Below are 20633 nucleotides of genomic sequence, written 5' to 3'. Positions count from 1 at the left end.
TATCTGGTTAGTCCCTGGCACAGGTGCCAACCTCCAAGGCATGAGGGTCCCCTTTGCTTCCTCCACCCGCCGAAGTGCAACACCAGAAAGTATGACAAGACACAAAAGCAATTAAGTGTAGTAAAAGGTTATAATCCAGCCTACCAGCCACAAGGAACATGAGGAACGACAACAACCAAACCCCTTTCTGTGTGTAAAAAACTTCGGGAAAGGGAAGGAAAAAAATAAATAAACAAGGATGAAAGAAATGCCCAGTGGCAACCATTTTCAGTGTGACCTAGTGAGCTTTCAACTTCAAACCAGTCGGATCAAGAGCTTCCCAGCGGCGTCACCTTGGGATCTGTCACTCACACATCAATCCTCGTTCACTCTGCCTTGTCTCACGCAGACACGCTGCCAGATACAGAAATATCACGGCCTTCTTGCACGATAAGGGAAACAAAACACAACAAAAAAACCTCCCAGCCCAACAGCGACGCTGAAGACCAAGTGCACTGACAAGCCGTGACCCTATTGTCTGCAAAAGGGCAACGTCACAAAGTAGAGCAGAAAAAGGATGCAAAGAGAATGGTAATCGCGTCGCCATCTGCTATGAAAATGCAATTCTAACTGGAGCTTCCAGTGAGCCCTTCCCAGGCGTGGAGGTGGCGGGAGCTGGGATTGACTGGGAAGAATCGAGGAGACCATCTTCTTTCAAGCTCACCATTCAGATTCTGAGCAATTTACAGTGTGGGTGTGTTGGTGTTTGGAATATCAAATAGAAAAAACCAACAAACCAGTTGCACCTCCACTGTTACACACCTCTTACCGTACACTGGCACACACCAGAATGGCTGATGTTATTCGATTGTCCTTGAGCCTGATGGTTTGATAAGAAAGCTCTGAAGTCAAAGACTAATAATCTGGGGGTAGCACAGGAAGGCAAGAAGCAGTTGGGAAAGGAAAGATAGATACTTGTTGCTACAGTTAAAATATGCAATATCTGATTGAATATACTTCTACAAAATAGTTTTAAGACACATTAATCAGTTTTTCAGTGAGGGCTGCACAGCAACACACAGTAACTATGCTTATTTTTGTCCAGTCCATTTCTACCATATAAAAAGATAAAAGTATTCACAGAGTCTGGAGACACCCATTAGGAAAATATCTCCAGTATTCAGTCTATAAGCTTGGCACTTACGGTCTGAAATAGGGACAGGCAGCACGGATGAAGCCTTGGCAGTTTTCTTTTTCAAGATAGATTAGGAACTCCATAATTTCAAACCAATGCTGGGAAACTATAAACACACACTGCCTTTTCCACAAATCCGTTAAACCGAGGAGTGAAAAATGGGCCGGCATCCTTCCATTTTCAACAGTTTATACAGCCTCTTGCACACCAAGTAAGTAGATTCAATATCAAGTGAATAACAGCCGCTCTCTAACAGAAGTGAGACATTTTTCATCAAACTATTTGTTATCGACCTTTCAACTCGCTGTTTTCAAACACTTGCTAATCAGCCACTAGACAAGTTCCACTTGAAAATTAATGAATACTTGGAAAGCATTTATGAAAAAGACAGTATTGTACACTTGCACTTCTAGCATGGCTGAAGCTGGTGTAAGTCACGTCACATTTCTGGACAAAATATAACGTAGTCACCACCATCATCTAAACATTATTACTGGGAAAGAACGACACATCTGACTCTCCATTCCAGCCAAATGCTGCAAATGAGGCCATCTGATGACTTGAAAATACATCTGCACCAACGATGTTCCTAAAAAACCCATAGAAGTTTTTCACAGCAATATTAACAGAAAGAAGTTCCCAAGGTGGCTATAGAAAAGCATTTTTAATATATATTCAGCAATATCTTTTGAGATGGTGGTCAACATCTGTGAAGTGTATCTAGGAGTCATCTGCTTAGATACTAGAAAGGATATTATGTGACTGGTCATGAATAAGAAATATTCAGAACAATGCATATTGCTGATAGTTTGGGAACAACACAAAGGCTGAAATATGTTGTTATAAGCCTTCCACAGGATAACTTAAAATGACAAAGTAATAAGCTAACGCATTTGTTAGCAAGTCGCCTGCAAGGAGACAACGGGACATATGGGTAACTAAATTATTTCCAACCAAAATTTGTTACCAGACAAGAACAATGTGGTTCAGCTTTGACTCAACTGGCTTTAATTACCACTCTTCTCTTGACCACGGCTGCACGGGACCCGGTTCTTGGCCGCGGGCTGGTCCGACAGAACCATGGATGGTCCAGCCCGGCTGGGCGGCCCAGTCTGGCAGAGACCAACAGGCTCCCGAGCACGATGGAGACGGAGCAGCCGGTTCCAAACGTCTTCCACCAGTTGGCAAACAAATGAGACGTCGTGTTTGTGCAGTTCAAGCATTGTTGCCAAATTCTAATAGAATGAGAGTTTCTGTAATCCCAAAAAGGGGCTATGTGATCCTTGGAAACAAGATTCTCCGGTCTGGCCTTCCATTCTTTTTGTAAAACATGTTAAGTTTAATTTCAGTGCTTGGAGCTGCAGCTGGCCAAGGAGCAAAATCACATTCATGTGTTAAAAAAAGAACTGGAAATGGATGCAAGCTGCTAAATTCTGATACTGATCTGCAGCCAATCTCCAGAGAATGGTTGGGTCAGGACTTTGGGGCTTTTTCCACTAAACAAGCAAAATATTACTCCATTTTTTTACAATCATAAAAGCACATTTTCTCGTAGTTTCTTTCTCTCCACATAGGTAATATTTGAGATGCAATATTAAACATGTTTGCTTTCCAGTTAAAAACATCAGTGCACTACACACGTCTCTCAATAGTTCTTTTGATTGGACTTTGCCATGCCAGCCAATTATCTCTGATGCTGCACCATCTGCAGAATTGTGCTCGCAGGGCAGTCATTTCAGGAATGAAGAAATACCTGGTGTCATTTAAAGCAGCTAAGTAGACAATGTGCGAACGATGACAGACATTTTCTTTCGATGCCTACTGACCTCTCATGTCCATCCCCCTCAAACTCCCTGGCAATTTTCAACACCCACCCATTTCCAAACCTGTCGGGCCAACTCCTGCTCACGAGAACTGAAAGAGGCTCAGGAACGTTGCCAGTCCCCGAGCCGCGTCTGGGGAGCGCGGTTCAAACTCACTGCAAACATGGAATTTCACCACCGAACTCTTCACAGCGGACTGCTCAGGGGTGCTAACCACAACTAACTACCACTGCCCAACCAGTGACCAACTAACGAGCCCTTTCCTAATTGTTATTGCTCCCTGAGGCCGCCCTGTGATCTCAGACTCCGGAATCTGGTCCAGGACCCCTCCAGCCTTCATGAGTCTTTCCAGAGAGCTGAGCAAACCCTGGGGCGAGTCCTCATGAATTCAATTCCTCATACGTTAGCCTAATCAAATGAAATTAATCTTTGCTTTATCACAGCTGCCAGGTAACATTTCTCGTGAGAGTTTTTTCAGTTTGGTACATATGCCTTGCATATTTCCTATGCTCCAAGAGTCAGTTAGTATTAACGTACAATCGCTTGTTTATTAAGTATAAATGAGGCAGTTAAAGGTGTACGTTTTCAGCATGGTGGATATGAGGATCACTTTTGCAATTCCCATTAAACTTTATGAGAACCATGGGGCTTGAAGCCAAATTAATCCTCCTGTACCGAGCTAAAAATGAGCGCCTAAATGTTATTATGCCTGCCATGTTTGCTTTCTATATTTACACTTCAGGTATATAGTTACTGACATAACTAAAAGCACTGATAGTATCTATCCCAGAAAGCAAGTGTTCCCCTAAAAGAAAAGAGACTATGGTATTCCACAGGATTGGATGTGAACTCTACCGCATGTAGGCACAAAATATATTTTTAAAAGCCAACTGACCAAGGTCTCCAAGCCTTTGGAGCTGCTTGAAATTCCGTTAATGAATTTTCCAGAGCTGGACAGCCATTTGAACAACATGCTCAAGGAAGAGGAGCTTCTGGAATGCAAAATATTGTAGGGAGAAAAGAAGAGGGAAAGGGAAAGGGAAAGGGAAAGGGAAAGGGAAAGGGAAAGGGAAAGGGAAAGGGAAAGGGAAAGGAAGAGTCTGGAGCAAAGGCAGAGGCTGCAGTGGGGTGGCAGCTCAGGCACCCGCAGCTCGAGGGGATGGACTGTTCTGTGCTGCAGTGAAATCCATCTTCCTAAACTTCAGTGGGGATTTCCTTCAGGAGAAACTCATCTGCATGGTGACCATGACCAGGTCTGTGCAAAACCTTTGTTACAAATGATAAAACACGGACAGGTTGAAAACATCTTTTGTTGAATATGTGCCAAGGAACATGTAGATTTGACCTGATTAATATTTTCAGATAGAAAACGCGCATAGGCTGATAACACTGCAAAGTTTTGACCTCTGCTATCAAGGCATGTTTGTTGAGTTTCCCTTTCAGATTTGGAGCTTGAAGCCCAACACAGGTTGGAGGTATACAAATCAGAAGTGGGAAAAAATAATATTTGTACAGAGCTCTGCCAACTGACCCATCCTCACTGCAATGAGAACATAATGGTTTATCCAGCTGCAAAAGAACTGAAGGGAGAAGCATAAGAGCAATGCCTCGACTTTCTTAATTTTAAAGATGTCTTTGGACTTCAGCACACATGGGAGATTTTTTTTTCCCCCTGAATGCATACATGTATAATTTAAAAACTGCATCACTTGCGTTTTAAACCACATTAAAACATGTTTAAGCCAGAATGGAAGGTTTGCTTCAACTGAGAGCAATGACTGACTTTATAAATCTTTGGATTACCCTGCAGTCTGTGGGGTATCTTCTGTCTAAACTACCGTAACCCACGAGGGGATTAGAATGGATAGTCGGAGTCACAGCACCAGCAAACAGACCCCGGTGCAGTGTGGGCAGCCAGGAAAGCACTACAGCCCGAGCGGTGATTATGTGCGTGCTCTGAGAGAGACACCGAGCAGCGAGCCGAAATGTTTGTGTGTGTCAGATCAATCTTTGCAGTGACCAGGACAGCTGTACTCACAGGGGGATCAGCAATCATCCTGCTAGGAACTGCTTCTGTCCTTCAACAGGCAATTAACGTGAGTCCATTACAGCTCCCCGGAGGCCCCTGGGGGGCTGCAAAAGGCATCGACTGAAAGGTCAGAAACCTCATGAGGACGGGAAAGAAGCTGTGCCTGGCGAAATGGAGTGGAAAGCAGCAGCGATTTGTCACCCGTTAGTAATTCAAAAAAATAGGGGAGGGGAGGAAGAGGGTTGAAGGGGGTCCAAGCGTTGTGCACAATTGCAAGCACGTGGCAGCAGTAAGAGCATAAATAGAAGCTACAGGAGATTCTTCCCGGGACAAGGATTTTATCCGGGATTAGAGGTGGAGGAAGAGTCAACAAAATCCACTCAACTAATTCTACAAAAGGACTGCAGTGAAAAAGCGCACGGGCTGGTTAAAGCCCGCTATAGCACCGAGAAACATCGTGGTTCGCAGTCCCCAGAGGATGAGGTTCACCGCAGCGAGGCACATTGGAGAAGAGAACCAACACGAAATTAAGAGCCCAGGAAGCACACAGAGAGGGGCATTCATGAGAAGGAACATTCTTCAAAAAGAAGCAACTCCTGAGGTGTTCAGTGGTGGAAAAGCAACAAGCACGGTGACCCAGGGAATATGTTACAGATTGCTCTCTATTTCTATTTTAGAGTTCTGGTCAAGACCACCACGGTGATATGTTTTTGGAGGTTTGAGTTAAACGCCTACACATACCACCAACCAAACCTGGCAGTTCTGCTATGGAAATGCAAGCAAGCAATGCCAGGTAGGTGGCCGAGGGAGGGTAAGAAGAGTCAGCATATACACAAGACTCAACTTGCACTAGTGTGCAAGGAAAAGTCAGACTAAATTAGTTCATGACGTTAATCTGGAGTAACTTTCACCCAGTTCACTAGTCAACTTTCACCTACAGCATTAACTGAAATGTTATCGTTGTTGTTCTTTCCTGTGATAAGAATATGCCACAGAGATCTAGCAGTACATGTGTAATCAATAGAACAAGCTGAAATATTGCAAATGTTAACTCTTCAACAACAACACAATTTAGAAGGTGAATAGCAAGAACTAAACATCCTCCGGCAGGGGGACTGGACTGGATGATCTTTTGAGGTCCCTTCTGATCCCTAACATTCTGTGATTCTATAATATATAATGTAAAACTTGCATATTCTACTTCCATGCAAAATATTGGTGACTGTGTTGTTTGTAGAGAGATGTAGATAACGAGTCCAGATTATTTATAACGGTATAAAATGTTTGACCTTGCAGGGCACCCGTCTGATTGAAAAACCTGGTAGGTTATCAAGTACGGATAAGAATTCCAGTTTGTGTCCCACCTGCAGCTTTACCAGGCCTCCCAGCTACATCTGTCATAGGCAAGGGCAACAATTTCCACCTGTATTTCAACATTTGCAGCCCAATCACGGTATAACAAACCGGACTCACTTAAGTCACCTATTGTTCCAGCAGCAGAAGTTCACGGCGTATTTCTTACCCATTTCCCCAGAGAATTCCGTTATCTTCTTGCTATCTCTTCCTCCTGTCTCTTATTTTCTTCACTCGATCATTGCCATCACAATTTGATATGCTCACACATACATGTGTATATATCCCTAGATTTTCTTTTCCTCACGTGTAGTTGAGTTTAGTAAACACATATTGTGGATTCGGGTAAACTGAAATCCCTCTCTGTAGTACAATGGAGAAAGCTTTTTGCTCTAATACTAACTGCCTTGTCCCCTCTCTGCTCTGCACGTCCCCCTTCCAAAATGCCTCCGACTGCAGCAAGGGGTGACAGGAGTTCATTCCGAGGGCCGCTGACTGCGCCGATGCCACCCAGTGCCGCAGGCCATTACCCTTTGTGACACCCACAGCACCAGCAGGTGCATGTTTAATAGAAGCTGCCGATTAGTATCCAAGATACCAGCTAACAAGCCAGTTTCTTTTAATGGCTTGTATTGATGAATGAATTAACGGAATTCCAGAAGTTCTTAGGTGTGGAGAGTGCTCGTGTGACACTCTTTGGCAGCACACCAACATCTCCACTACCGGCCATGGTCAGGCTGTCCCTGGGCCAGGAGAGGGACCGGGCCACATGCGTGTCCTTCCACTGTCACCTCGCCAGCCCTGCTGAAAACACCGGGGAGATCCACGGTCACCCTGTCTGTGGCCCAGTGCTGACTTGTGGGAAAGCTGGGAGAACAAAACTCCGGCAAACAGTCAAAATACCCTACAGGATACGACCACTGGAAGTGTGACACTGAGGGGAACTCGTCTGTCTTTGAAATGACGCTTTAAAGTTTCAATGGTCAACCCCCTTCTTTAAGTGCCCAAGAAGGTACATATTGAGATGAATACACTGAAACAAGTTTGTTCTACCTTTAATTAGAAGACCATTAATATCAAGTGCTCAGTTTTATTTGCTATCAAGTAAAGCTTCTGCTTTTCAAGGGCACTTGAACTTTTCTAGGAGCACAAGTACTATTCAACTTCACTATTTGAACACGAAGTAAATACTAACAGGATTAACAGTGACGTTGCCTCTTGAAGCCACATTTCATAAGTAGAAAAAAACAGATCTGCATACACATCCACCACTTTGCACTGACAGCAAAAGGTGCAGGTATATACTTGTTTAGCATTCAGATGTGGGTCACGGCACATGTTACTGCAGTGCTGATACATCACCTTGGGGGCACTGAGACCTTGTTCACTACGGACAGTTTGGTTTGCTCAAATAATCAACTGAATAAAGAAATAACTTTCAGGTGACTGACTGTGTCACCAAAGCCCCAGAGACTCCAATCAGTCCTGTGCACTTTCCAGTGACGCCTCAAAAATTCAACCAAGATGCCTCAGGGGTTTGTAGACAGGGCACAGAGACCAGGTGTCCTACCTTGCTTTTTGGCCAGGATAACCTGGCGTCAACAGTTCACATGTATGTGAGAATCATGTTTATCTTTCAGGTGCTAAATAGAATTTGTTTCCTTTATCAGGCATGGAGATTATGACCCCTAAGATCCTACACCCACGGTACAATACAATCCCAAGTAAGAGACCCCAGAGCAAACTCGGAACATGAAGAACCCTCAGGATGGCTCAACACAGTTGTCCTGCTGCACCAGTGCAGCCCAGCTCCTTCAAACAACTCTGAGGATGCACCAGGAGGATATTTTATTGGCACATCATAGATTCTGTGCACAAACTACCCAGCTACTGTTTGCCACTTTCTGTCCTCCTCTCTCTTCCGCAAGACATAAAACAGAGGGAGTAAAACCTTATTGTCTCAAGCCTTTCATTCACTATTTGGGGATAGTTCCTTCTGAAGTCACCAGGCATTTGTTTGATTTATCACAAATCCATGAGGGTGTTTAACTCCCGAATGGTCACGGGAATGAAGTTAACACAGCTTGTCTAACTGTGAAAGTAAGACGAATTTGAGACTAGAGGTAAATGAGAGGCCACAGCCCACACTGGTTGAAAAGTGGTGCTTACAGGTGAATAGGAAGAGGGAGAGAAGCAAAACAGCGAAAAATCACAACTTGCTATTTTATTTGAACCCAAGTATTTTGTCGTCTTTCTCAAGCAGCCAGCATGCGCTTCAGGACATAACACTCCACGCGATCAGCCCTTCGGAGGAGAGATTTGCATTCAACTAACTGATCAAATGTTAAGAATTTCTTAATTGCGTTAATAGTTTAATTTTATTTGTCTCCAATTAGTAAAGAGAAGTGTGTGAGGGAGGGAGCTGATTGCCGGGGAGGGGAATGTCTAAACACAGAAAACCTTCCGCTCCCTGCACGGCTTCCCTGCAGTCAGGGCTGGATGGCACAAATTACTGTTTCCTTCTAATTATCCCCCTGCTCTGCTGGGCTGGCTGTTCTTGAAAACTTTCTTTCAAGGCTTTAATAGCAGGCATTCATTTCTGCTACAGATAAGGTGAGTCTAGCTTTTTATGCGTAGTAATTTAATAGGAACCCAGATCTAATTTAATAGATCCTTTATGTCTCTGTCAAAGACTGTTAACATTGATTGGTGCAATGTCTCATAGAAGTCAGTAAATACATTAATCTCTCGAGAGCTTGTGACAACAATTCCGTTAACAGCATGAGCAATACAGATGGACAAACCATTATTGAATAAATGAAAAACTGAACTGAAAACTCTCACTGAGCAGAGAAAAACTCTGGAAATCAGGGCATTACTGACATTCTCTGGATTAGTGAACACTGCTACATCTGGGCCATACTGCAGCTTCAGGAGTACTGGGCTGAATTAATCAATGGGGGCTAACACATTTTATTATGGTTTAATTTAAAAGCACTCACTCAGGAGGCCAAGCTGCAAAAGAATGGACTTGTGATAGACATACACTAGGAGAGACCCATCCTGGCTATGAAATCTGCCCAAGAAACCAGGTAGGAAAGCCCTCCGTGTTGCCCAGACACAGGACATACTAGCTGTAGTTGTTACTCATTCACTTGGTGTCTGCCTAGGCTTTCTACACTCGATTTTCTGCACCCGATAGCAGGGGAAACAGTGCATGGGATTTGCTGCCAGATGCTGAACATCCCCACCTCCAGCTGCTTTAAGAGGCTGACAACTCTTCAACCCCTTCACTGAAGCGCTCAGCAGCTTCCAACATAGATTCTTTTCCTCTAAACCACTGGTCATCACTGGTAAATGACCATTAATACAAAGAATAAGGTTCATGTAAATACTAATGACTGATCCAAGGGCATTCGGTGTGACACTATCGTTGTCTCCTTTTTATTTCATATGACAGAGCTTGGTAGGAAGCAGAAGGGAAGTATCATGGCAGGAATATCAGTGTGTTTTGGATGCAAAGCAGAAGCTTATCTGTTTTACTACTGCAGCACCAGAGAAAATCAATTTTGACACAGAACTGCCACTTTACAAGCAAATAACTATACTTTCCAATAACCTAATCTGTGCAAAGCCTACTGAAAATTCCCTAAAGAACCAGTAGTTAAAACCTCCATTAAATCAAAGGGTTTAATATGGGAAGGGAAGAGAGGATGCAGTTTGACTTGGGAATGTAATGGACTCAGTGGGGAAATAAATATGTTGTTTTATGTGTACAGTTACAGAATTTGAGAACACAGCATTCATTTCAAAGGGAATTCTCTTGCTGTGCAACTTATTCCTAAACAGATGTGATTTTTGCTTATTCAAAAACATTTAGGTAACAATTACAGCATAATAAATTATAATTGCCATCATCTTCCAGCTATGCTATGACTTCTATGCAAACACAAAGAAAATGCAATTATATAGAAGTGTAAATCCTATTTTCAGGTAGCTTAGAGCACTGACAAAACACTTGTTTCTTTTACTTAGAGTGAACAATACCTTTAAAGCGGCTCTCTAGCCATGCAAAGGCTGGATCTGTTCAGCAGACGGGCCGAGCGATAAGGCCTTTTTTACTCAACTTGCTGCTCAAATGAGGGCCAAACTCTAAGGAAGTTAATTATCTTCTGCAAGCTTACATTTTACTCTCATGTTTTATATTAGGAGTCTATTTAAACTAGTTCCTAAGCTGACATTTCAATTAAGCAGGGCATGACCACTGTTTAACCACTGAAGAAAGAGAAAATAACTAGAGATTGACTGAAAAACAAGATTTTCAGGATTGAATATTACAGGAGATCACCTGCAAACCCAACACTTTGTATGAATATAAATCATCCCACAGTATTTCAGAGAACTGTAACTTAGGGGTAGAATTCTACCAGATGACTCAAAACCAAGCCCCATGAAGACTGGAACCTTTGGTTAAACATTACAGAGCTTGACTAAACTTGCAGAGCACATTGCTCATTTCCTCCTCATTCACTTCAGCAGCATTAGAAACCAAGTTCAGTGTTTTGTTCTGCAAAACTCTGTGTGTCAGGATCTGCCATCTGGGATTTTTTCCCCAGTGTCTCCTGATCTGACAGTTCAGCATCTCAGCTCAAACCCCTGTTAGTAGTGTGCAATGTTCAGCTTCTACTCCTGCTAACTTGAAATAATAATAAATAAACCAACCTTATAGCTGCATCCTGAGGTTTCCAAGGCAGCATTTCAGGCCAAGCTGAACTTCAGGAAGGAATTTTAAGGCTGTGAAAGGGATGTTGTCAAGGTAAGACGTTATCAGCATGAGTTTGAGATACAAATGCTGCTTTTCCTCAGAAAAGAGCAGCAGGCTAAAGAGGAAGGAACTACCCTCACTGACAAAATCCAGCTGCCCCCCATCAGCAGCTACGGTTTCCCTTTCCACCTCATCTTTCATCACTTCTTTTGTTTCCTTTAGAAAAATATTTGTTCTTAACAAGAGGCCTGGGTTACATTAAACTTTCTGCTCGGTAAAACGAAAATCAAGTTCACTCTCTACTTAAATATTTCAAGGAGAAGAGAAGGAGGATGGTGAAATCAAACAAACAAAAAAATCTTTGAAAAACACTTATTTTTCTTAAGACCCCGGGGAAAGAGCTGAACTTACAGGAGCTACAGAGTCAAAGAAAACATTTTATCAACGAGGCCACCTGGCACTCGGTTTAATGCTTTCAGAAAACCAATAGGGCAGAATGACTGTCAGAAATTCATTTAAACAGTCTGTTAATTTTGATCCTTTACAAAAGGTTAGTAAGCAATGCATCTAAAGGGCACAGGACTTAATGGGTCTGCTCCATTTCAGAGCCACGGCAGAGGAATCCGTTTTCAGGGTCGGAGAAGATTTGCAAATGGTCTCAAAAAGGTGGGTTAAAGCACGTTAACTGCCCTGGAAACCCAATGACATGGTAAAAAAAAATCCTAGAGAAATGGGGTTAATCTAGAACTCTTGGAATTTCATCAAAACCTCTGGGCACAGCTGTAATTCTAGAGAAAGGCAACAACATATTCAGATTGTCTCCTGTCTTCTCTGGTGTGCAAATACCTATAGACTCCAAAAGCAGCACAGAATAGGATCCAGCAAGGTCAATGCCACGTGCCTGTCAGTTATAGATCAGGTGGCCGCTTCAGACTCCTTACAACGTTCCCTCTTCAGCTCCATCTGCAGTTGAGTGTTGTTGGGTGGCAGAAACTCTTGCAGTGAAAACTCCAGGAAACAGCTCTTCTACAAAATGACACCTCTAAAGAAATGCTGAACACATTTTTAATTTGTTCTTCTGATAGAAGTGAGGAATTACATCAGGAATCCAAGTAATACCAGGAGCCTGTATCGGAAACCAGAGTAATAATCTCTGACTTGGAAGGACCAGGAAGTTTATAGCTCAGTCTAAGACATGGCTCTGGCATTAAGGAGTTTAATGCTGTCCTGCATTTGGAGTTTGTCTTACAACCTCTTCCCTTTTAATGTATGTCCCTCATTTTGTTCATCTGCTCCATTTTCTGACGTGTCAGCATCCTGCTTTAGATCTTCAGTGGACTGAAAGGTGTGCCCTGTGGGTTACACTCTCTCTAAATCATCCGTGATGTATTACGCTTGGATTAAATGACTGAGTCTCATTTGCACAATCGCCCTATTAATTTACTCACCATTGATTTACACCACCTTTGCTGGAAATCCTCCACCAGACCTCTATTTTACATGCACTCACAAAAGCTCTGTTCCAGTCTTTTCCTCCTGTCATCTTCCTTGTCTCATTTCTCTTCCATTTGTCTTCATTCATCTACCTCTTATCTTCTTCCTCCCTCTCCCTCCCACTGTTCTGTCTTCCTTCTGTTTCTTCTCTGTTCTCCTCCGTTTCCCCCTCCCCTCAAGTCTGCCTCCTTGCTTCAGAGCAGCTCATAAATCTACCCTGAAGGGCTAGAAAACCCAGAAGATACAGGTGGAAAGCTAAAGGAATGTAAATAAATCAAGATTCCTCACAAAGAAGAGCAACAGCTGCAACTTCTTTTTGGAGAGTTCAAAGACTGATGGGTGCCTATCATTATCTGTCTCACAGTACTTCACCATGTCCTTGCATCTTTGTGTCTTCCTGAGAGGAGCTCAGTCTCTTAGTTCAGGTTTTATGGTTCGTTTTCAGCCCTCACAATATATCACGTGGCCCTGGGCCCTGATCGCAGCTCTGGCTACCACAGCCAAACGCTTCCATCTTTTCTGTCTTTTCCTAAATAATTCAACAACCTGCTTGGATTTGCTAGCATGCATATGAATGTACATGTACCTTTCCCAACTTCAATGCTTGGTGTAAAATTAAATAAATTAATATAAGCAGTTGTTTCTAAGCTGAAAGACACAGTGTGTCTTTCATTCAAAATTTCAACAGAAAAAGGGGCCAAAGTGCTGAGGGTTAGACTAAGAGGACTACAAAGACTTACATACTCATACTGAATAAATAAATAACCTAACCCTAATGTCACACTCAACACGGCAAAGACAACAAGGAGACAGAAAAGCCTAAGAGGGAGAGGTTAAAATACCACAAAGCCCCGAAGAGCAGCAAGTGTATGCGAACTCAATGCGCCTCTCACGCTGGAATTCAGCCACAAATGAACAGAGTCTCAAAATGTCCTTAAAATACCCAGCCCTGCTCCTCCAGCAAAGGCTCAGAACAAGTGCAGCCCAGGCCTGAGAAGCCCCAGAGTCTCGCTGGTGAAATAACACCCGACGTGTTCTCTTTGAGAGCCCCAAGGCAAAAGCAAACCCTGCACGGGAGCATTACAGCCTGGGTTGGTTCTTGGCACGGACGCAAAACTCGCTTGAGGCGCACTGCTTATATTTGCAATAAATATCAAATAGCTACGGTTACCAGTCAGTCAGGTTGTGTGCTTGAGAGAAAAAAATCCTCCTCTCTATACAAAAAAGATGAAAAGATTTGAGTTGACAACATTCTCCACCTCCTAAACCCAAATGAAGGGCTAGACCGCGCAGCTACGTGCCGGACAAGTCCGCAAACTTTCACCGCTTGGTTATTATCTGAAAAATAGCATGTAACTACCAAGTAATTACAGACTTCCAGAGATAATGCGCTGCAATAATACAGTATGTGAAGTTACCCATTTTATTCTCAACCTAATTTCCATGTAGTTTGCAATTTTAAGATTTAATAATGTAGTTGAGAAAACACAAATTGCTTGTATTACCCACATATTTACATTGAACTGTACATACCATGTAATTACAGAGTCAACGGTTACTACGGAATTACAGAGTTTCTGCATAGTTCCTTGTGTCCTCCTATGTAAAGTGCCAAAAGAATATTTCAGCATCCTGAAGAACAATCTATAGTGATATGGAAGAAAAAAAAGAATGAAAGTTCTCTCTTCGGAACTCTGGACAGCATAAGGGAAACACAAGCAAAAACCACCGTGCAGAATCACCCACCATCAACTTCCTTTGGTCCCCAAAATCCTATCGAAGACCAATCTGCAGTTGCTGATAAATGTTACAGACTCCACTGAAAGGGTTTTTATGTTGTTGCACCTGAACCGCTGTCCAAGAAATGAACTGATTTTGATGGACTCCTCCCGACCTGCTCCTATTGAAAAAGGAGGATGGCAGCTCGTCAGGTCCCTTTGAAAGACAGGGTTTATTTTTTGTTTTCTTTACCACTTAAAAACACACAGACAAGACTTATATATAGATGGCTCATCTCTGATGTCTGAAGGTTAAAGCTAATCTTAGCTATGGCGTTTTGTGCCGTAATGCAGAACACAATTAGTTCAGAATAAAATAAGCTTTACTAAGTCATTAGGGAAACAGAACATTGGCTTGGGAGAATACCCCAGGAAAAAAAGTGTATGTATAAAATAAAAAGAATAACGAATACCCCAGGGAAAAAAGTATGTGTATAAAATAAATAGAATTACGATCATTAAGAACCATAAAATACAACGACAGTATGCTAAGTACAGACAGCAGACTGTCAAAGCAGTGAAGATTATAGAGGTCTAGAAGAAAAGAAACCAAGTTATTATTTCTGATTTTGCCAAAATTGTGCAATATGACCGTGGGTGAGTAATTTCTTGTTTACTGGTGTTAAAGATTGGAAGGAGGTTCTTGAGATGCAGGCAGCCTGTCTAGGCGTGCCAAAAAAACCTCATGGTAATGCTCGCTGTTCAAAAACGTTTCCTCCCCGCTAACATCCCGCATTACCCAGTTTCGTTTGGCTTGCTGCACCAACAGGCTTGCTAACGCCGTCCTGGGGACTGCCGAGCTAACAGGGGCATGTGGAGAACTATCAGAGTGCCGGGTACCCAGCTGGAAGGATTCCTGTTTCCCCAGGAATGGAATGCTGTGTTTGCCGGTGATCCTGAAATCACCCTCCACAACACATATTCAAGCATCAAAGAAATAAGTTACTATAAGTTACTACAGTTCAAATGCTAGTATAACCATCGGGTTTTGAGGGAGACAGAAAAGCATGCTTGTATCTGCCTACATAGATAATTTATATTATATCAGCTCCAAAAGGCTCCTCTCTCTCACACAGGTAAAATTCTCAGGACACTTACAGAAGCTTGTGACTATGATCCACTTTGGAAAAGAAATTCTCATCTAGGGCAAAGAGACACCTTAAAAGAAGAGGATTCAGAAGCAGGATGCACTAACGACATGAAGATCATCCCAGCTGGCTCTGCCATGACCACACCAGCTCACACAACCTGTTCCTTTGGATCACATAAAGATACAAACCACATTTCTATCCCAGTAGGCAGAGCTCAAACCACAAAGTTAAGGTCGCTTTCTGGTTTCCTGTTGTTCATGCTGGACATAGCAGGACGGTGATAACAGACCTAGTATAAATCTTGCCAGTAAAAACATCAACACTTATTTTTCAAGATATCTGAGCTTTCAGAGCAGAGTTTTCCTGGGCCAGTGCTTTATTGCAGGTGGTCACCACATGTCCTAGGAGCCCTAAAGTTGGGTTATGTGACATGATACCTCAGCCTCACACACCCAAACACTTTCTGAAATCCCTCACTTGCCAACTTCCTTCCAATTCTTTGCTTAATTGGAAGAGCAGCACTTGGACCCAATGTGGTAAATATCATGTGCTTCGGACACACCAAGATGGAGCCTCTTCCCGCACAAACTGGAAGATGATCCTGGTAGTTACTGTGCCATATCTCCATTAAATCATAAATTAATCATGAGTGTGTTGTGAAATAAGCAATCCCATCTACTTTTAAGGGCAAGAACCACCCACCAGTGCAGAAAAGCTTTATACATTGGAACACACTTTCTATGATGTGTAAATGAATAATTGTATTCTATGCAAGAACGTGAACTGGAATGCCATGCAGTGTTCTTCATCAACACAGCACAACTCCCGAGCAGCAATGATTGAAAAGAGAGTTGGGTTGAATAAATTTTCTGCTGGGTATAAAAAAACACCATGGAAATGAATCTGGTTTTCTCCTTCTCACATTCAACTTATTTGACTGAGCGACTTCGTTGTTACCTGCAGAGATAATTTTTCATCTTTGTTTTTCTTTTATATATATATAAAACCACCTAAAACAGTAGGATTCCCATTTCAGTGACATCTTTTTGGCACTACATGCCTAAACAATATACAATTTTTCTTTAAAAATATCCTTCTTGTGTTTAAACAAACTGAGGTGCACACTGCCCTCCTGGGTCTTCCACACTGACGCATCTCACCTGGAGAATATGTTAAGTTAAAGAGGTTTTGGATGCAGTAAAATAAATGGAAATCAACACGAACTACAACCTTTTGTTAAAGCTGCTAGACACTGCTTCCAAGGATCCTCTAGTTTCAGTCGATTATAACTTTGCCAAACTTCAAACCATTTGGGCTGAAGTTTTCGATGCCAGGTGGCTGCCTCAGGCCGAGCACAATGTGATCATGTAATTAAAGGCTGTATCACAATGCACACACAGGAGGGGGCAAATTAAGGTTGAACAGGCAACCTTATTTTTCACTTTTCTTAACTTTCACAGGCTTGACTTTGCAACCCTGATAATGTTCTTTTAACGTAGCTTTTTGTCTGCAATATTAATCCAGAGCTGTATTAATTTATAGACATATCCATGGAGGACTGGATGTCTCCATGGACTGGTAATAGGATCCAAAGCCTCTGACCTCCAGGTCAGTGGTTTAAATACAGCCTAGGGCTGAGGCGATGAGAAGTTATCACCACTGACCAGCTGTTTGGTGGCTTGTATGAAATGAACTGGTGAGCTGAGGCTCCGCACTCAGGTGCCCACCTTGTGCAAATCACCGCGGCTACTGATCCCAGCCATGATCCCTAACGCAGCGCCGGGCTGCAATCTGAACCGTCTGCACGTGCGTGGATGAATATTCCCTCACTCCAGGAAGATCCTGGATATCCAGCTGAAGCATCGCAGTCCCGATAAGCACAAAAGCACACGAGGAATTACGCTGACTTATTGCTGCTATTCATGTACAGGGACAGGAGTTGGACTTGATCACCCTTGTGGGTCCCGTCCTACTCAGGACACTCTATAACGATTCCGTGACACAGACAATAGCAGAACCCTGAGTGCCATATACAGTGAGGATGGAAAAGCCAGCAATGCCACCAAGTAAGCAACTGCTGTGCTTTCATTAAAAGAACAATATGCTGAAAATCTGCCCAGTGATAACTTCTTTTAAGGAAAACCAGTAAGGACAACAGATGAAAATTTAATTTAGCCCGTCTGGTGCTGGGAAACATGAAGCACTCGTATCGTTTCCAAGCGGGATTCTGCAAAACTAGGGAGAGTTGTGCCTGAAGGAGGAAGGTTGAACGGTTCCTCTGCCTCCCGAGGCTGTGCTGGAGGGGCAGAGCTTTACATCAACCCGGAGCTCACAGGAGACAGTGTCTGAAGGAGCGACTTCCCCACAAGGTGAACCGTAACCCCACAACCTGCACCGCCCTCTGCCCTCCAACCAGGGAAATTCTGCCACTTCAACTGAGTCCCTCCTTCTGAGAGCAAAGTGTCCTGCGGCTGCTCTCAGTGCGGGGAGCAGGGGCTGAGAAGAAAGCACTAAGATACGGGCAAGAGCAAGTGACAGACAAACCACGAGGGACAAGGATGAAAACAGACAGGATCAGGAAGAAGGTAAACGACTTTTCTCCAGAGCAGAGACAACCTCAGCCTTAGTCTTGCCTCCAGAGTCACAGTAATTGAAGGCAAGAAAACATACACAGAAACAGTGTCCTTCAAAACTTCTTGTGCAGTCATTCCTTTATCAAATTCCACCCTCTCCCATCACAAGCCCTTGAGCTTCAGCTCACTGGTTGCCCACTCCTGTGATCTGAGAATATCGCTCCTTCCTGCTGTGCTGACACTGGTACCCAAACCAGACAACGCAGGCTGTTGAGCCCCAAAACTTATTTTCATCCCAACCGGACTTTTTAAAATATTATACATCACTTAGCTGTGTTTGGCTTTCCATTTACTTCATTCATGTTCCTTTTGAGAGCGACACATTAATAAATACTGCGCCCTGATACTCTAAATGGTTTCAGTCACATAACTTTCTGTATTCAGCACTCATATGCCTCCCTTACTAAAGTACATAAATGATATAAACTTCTCATCAATAACATAAAAAATTCATACTCTGTCTACAATGCAGCTGCTATCACAGGTTTATGTCAACAACCGTCCTGATTTTTAATGGCATAAATGTTTAAAGAGGCAGCAATTCCTGTAAAGTATCTGCAGGGATATTTAGAGCCGACATATGCCAAAACAATCCTGTTCTCATACAGGAGACAGAGTTGCTCAGCAGGAAAACAACGTTTATCCTCACAAATGTTTACCCTGCTTTAGTCATTAAAGCGCTCCAAATGGATGGCGAGGAAGGGGAGCGGCTGATGCCGCCGTAGCTCCTGGGTGCCCCTCGGAGCAGAGAGCACCGACTCATGCATATCGCAGCCGAGCTCTTTGCTGCTGCGCACCTTGATGCCTGCCTCAAAAAATTATTTGCCATCTGACATTATAAGGGTTGGAGAGTCCCTGCTATTAACATACAGAGACAGGTAACTTGCAAATGCTTCTATGCTTCATAATTCTAATGAGTAGCCTGTCCTTTCTTGTTCTCTTTATCATTAAAGAAACAACGTCAACTTATCTTTTTGAGGGGCTCCTACCTTAACAAAACAATGCAAATCCTTTCTTTTAATTTCTTCTTCTCGCTGCCAATTGTATAGGGTTTTAAGCTATTAGAAAAAAAAAAAAAAAGCTTTGCATACGGGCAGCATAAAATATTTATTTTTAATCTAAGCAGGATTTCTTTACCTGCTGTGCAGCCACAGCTTCTGTTTAAGGCTTGCTGTATCATCTGTGTGTCGAGCTGAAAGCATTTCTCTCCTGATCTTTCATTCTAGCTCTAAAAAGACTCCTACCAGACCCCAGTGACACACGACTTCTAACTCCCACTTCAAATTTTCCTTCTGCCTTTTTCCCCACTCACCCTAAACCCCACAACCTGGAAGCTCTTCACTTGAACAGATGGTTTATAAGAATCTGGGGCATGCTCGTACCATTGAAAATAGGACTCCTAAAAGCAACATCTCATGTAACAATTACGTGAACAGTTGGTCCGGACGGTGACCCAGAAACTGCCCCATCTTTCTTGCAGCCTCAGTAAAACATTTCCAGCCCTTTACTGGATACATCTGACCTTGTGCAGCCTGAGACCGCGACACAGCTAAATGTGGGGGAGATTTCCAGCGCTTGCAGCACGGATCCAGGTCCTGCAGGAGCAAATACACTACTGTAAAATGTTCTAATGAATACAATTTTTCAGGTCAAAATTAAAAGTGTTAAAAATATAAAACTAACTCTACACTTCCCATTTACTACATGATCAACATCAAATTTTCCCAGGCTCTTTTCACAAACTACTACATTTTGCAAGGTGCAAAATCACAGTCCCACCTGCTTGTCTCGAGGTTGGATCAAGAGTCTGCTGCTGGTGTTCAGAAGAAGGAAAGCAGTGATCTGACAAATACCAAATATTCCCAGCTCCATTCAAGGAGAACAAAAGGCTACATTCCTGTGATCCAGAAAAAAAAACCCAGACTTTCAAGTCAAGTATCAATTTGCACGTAGTAAGAACTTTTGGCTTAGAACTAATAAATTTCCTGTCCCAAAGCAGAAGCAAAGTCAGAAAAGGGGATTGTGAAAGGTTTGTCATCAGAGCACGGTGTTACCGAACAGTGTTTCAGAAGGATGTTGCTGCTTTGTGGATGTGGACACAGCTGGGGAAGGTGTCTGATGAGCAGGAGAGAGGAACAAGGCTGGAGGAGATGGGTGCTACTGAGAGGCGTTACACGACAGGAGTGAAACAGCATGCAGAAGGGAAGAGCTGTGTCTCCGTAAGAACGGGAATTACAAAACCGGGCTGCTTCACCGACCTGGGCAGGGCTGCGTATGGATGGGAACCACGGGGCTGTGGCTTAGGACAGCCCGGGGAACTTACAAGGCATCTCAAAGAAACTCGGCAAAGGCGTTAGATGCAGTGGATGGATGAGGCTGCAACCAATACAAAACTCAGGACATTCTGTGATTCTACGAAGACTATACTGGGCCAAGAGAAAACATACAATATTTTTTAATGCACTCTGTGCCACAAAGCTACTTGGTCTGTCT

General features: G+C 43.1%; 1 protein-coding gene and 1 long non-coding RNA gene across 8 annotated transcripts in view; one reads left to right on the top strand and one right to left on the bottom strand.

Moving 5' to 3' along the window:
• Positions 1-20633, bottom strand: part of AUTS2 (activator of transcription and developmental regulator AUTS2) — a 713568-nt gene that overhangs the window by 289701 nt on the left and 403234 nt on the right. The gene's annotated exons all lie outside the window — the stretch shown is intronic.
• On the top strand, positions 5022-8330 carry LOC139829403 (uncharacterized). Its single transcript, XR_011741890.1, has 3 exons — positions 5022-5229; positions 5704-5819; positions 8050-8330. It is a non-coding gene; the product is annotated as an uncharacterized lncRNA (long non-coding RNA).

This window comes from Patagioenas fasciata, chromosome 19 (genome assembly GCF_037038585.1).
Source record: "Patagioenas fasciata isolate bPatFas1 chromosome 19, bPatFas1.hap1, whole genome shotgun sequence".
Classification (NCBI taxonomy): domain Eukaryota; kingdom Metazoa; phylum Chordata; class Aves; order Columbiformes; family Columbidae; genus Patagioenas; species Patagioenas fasciata.
Note: the sequence above shows the minus strand (reverse complement) of the source record. Positions and strands in the feature narration are given on the sequence as shown.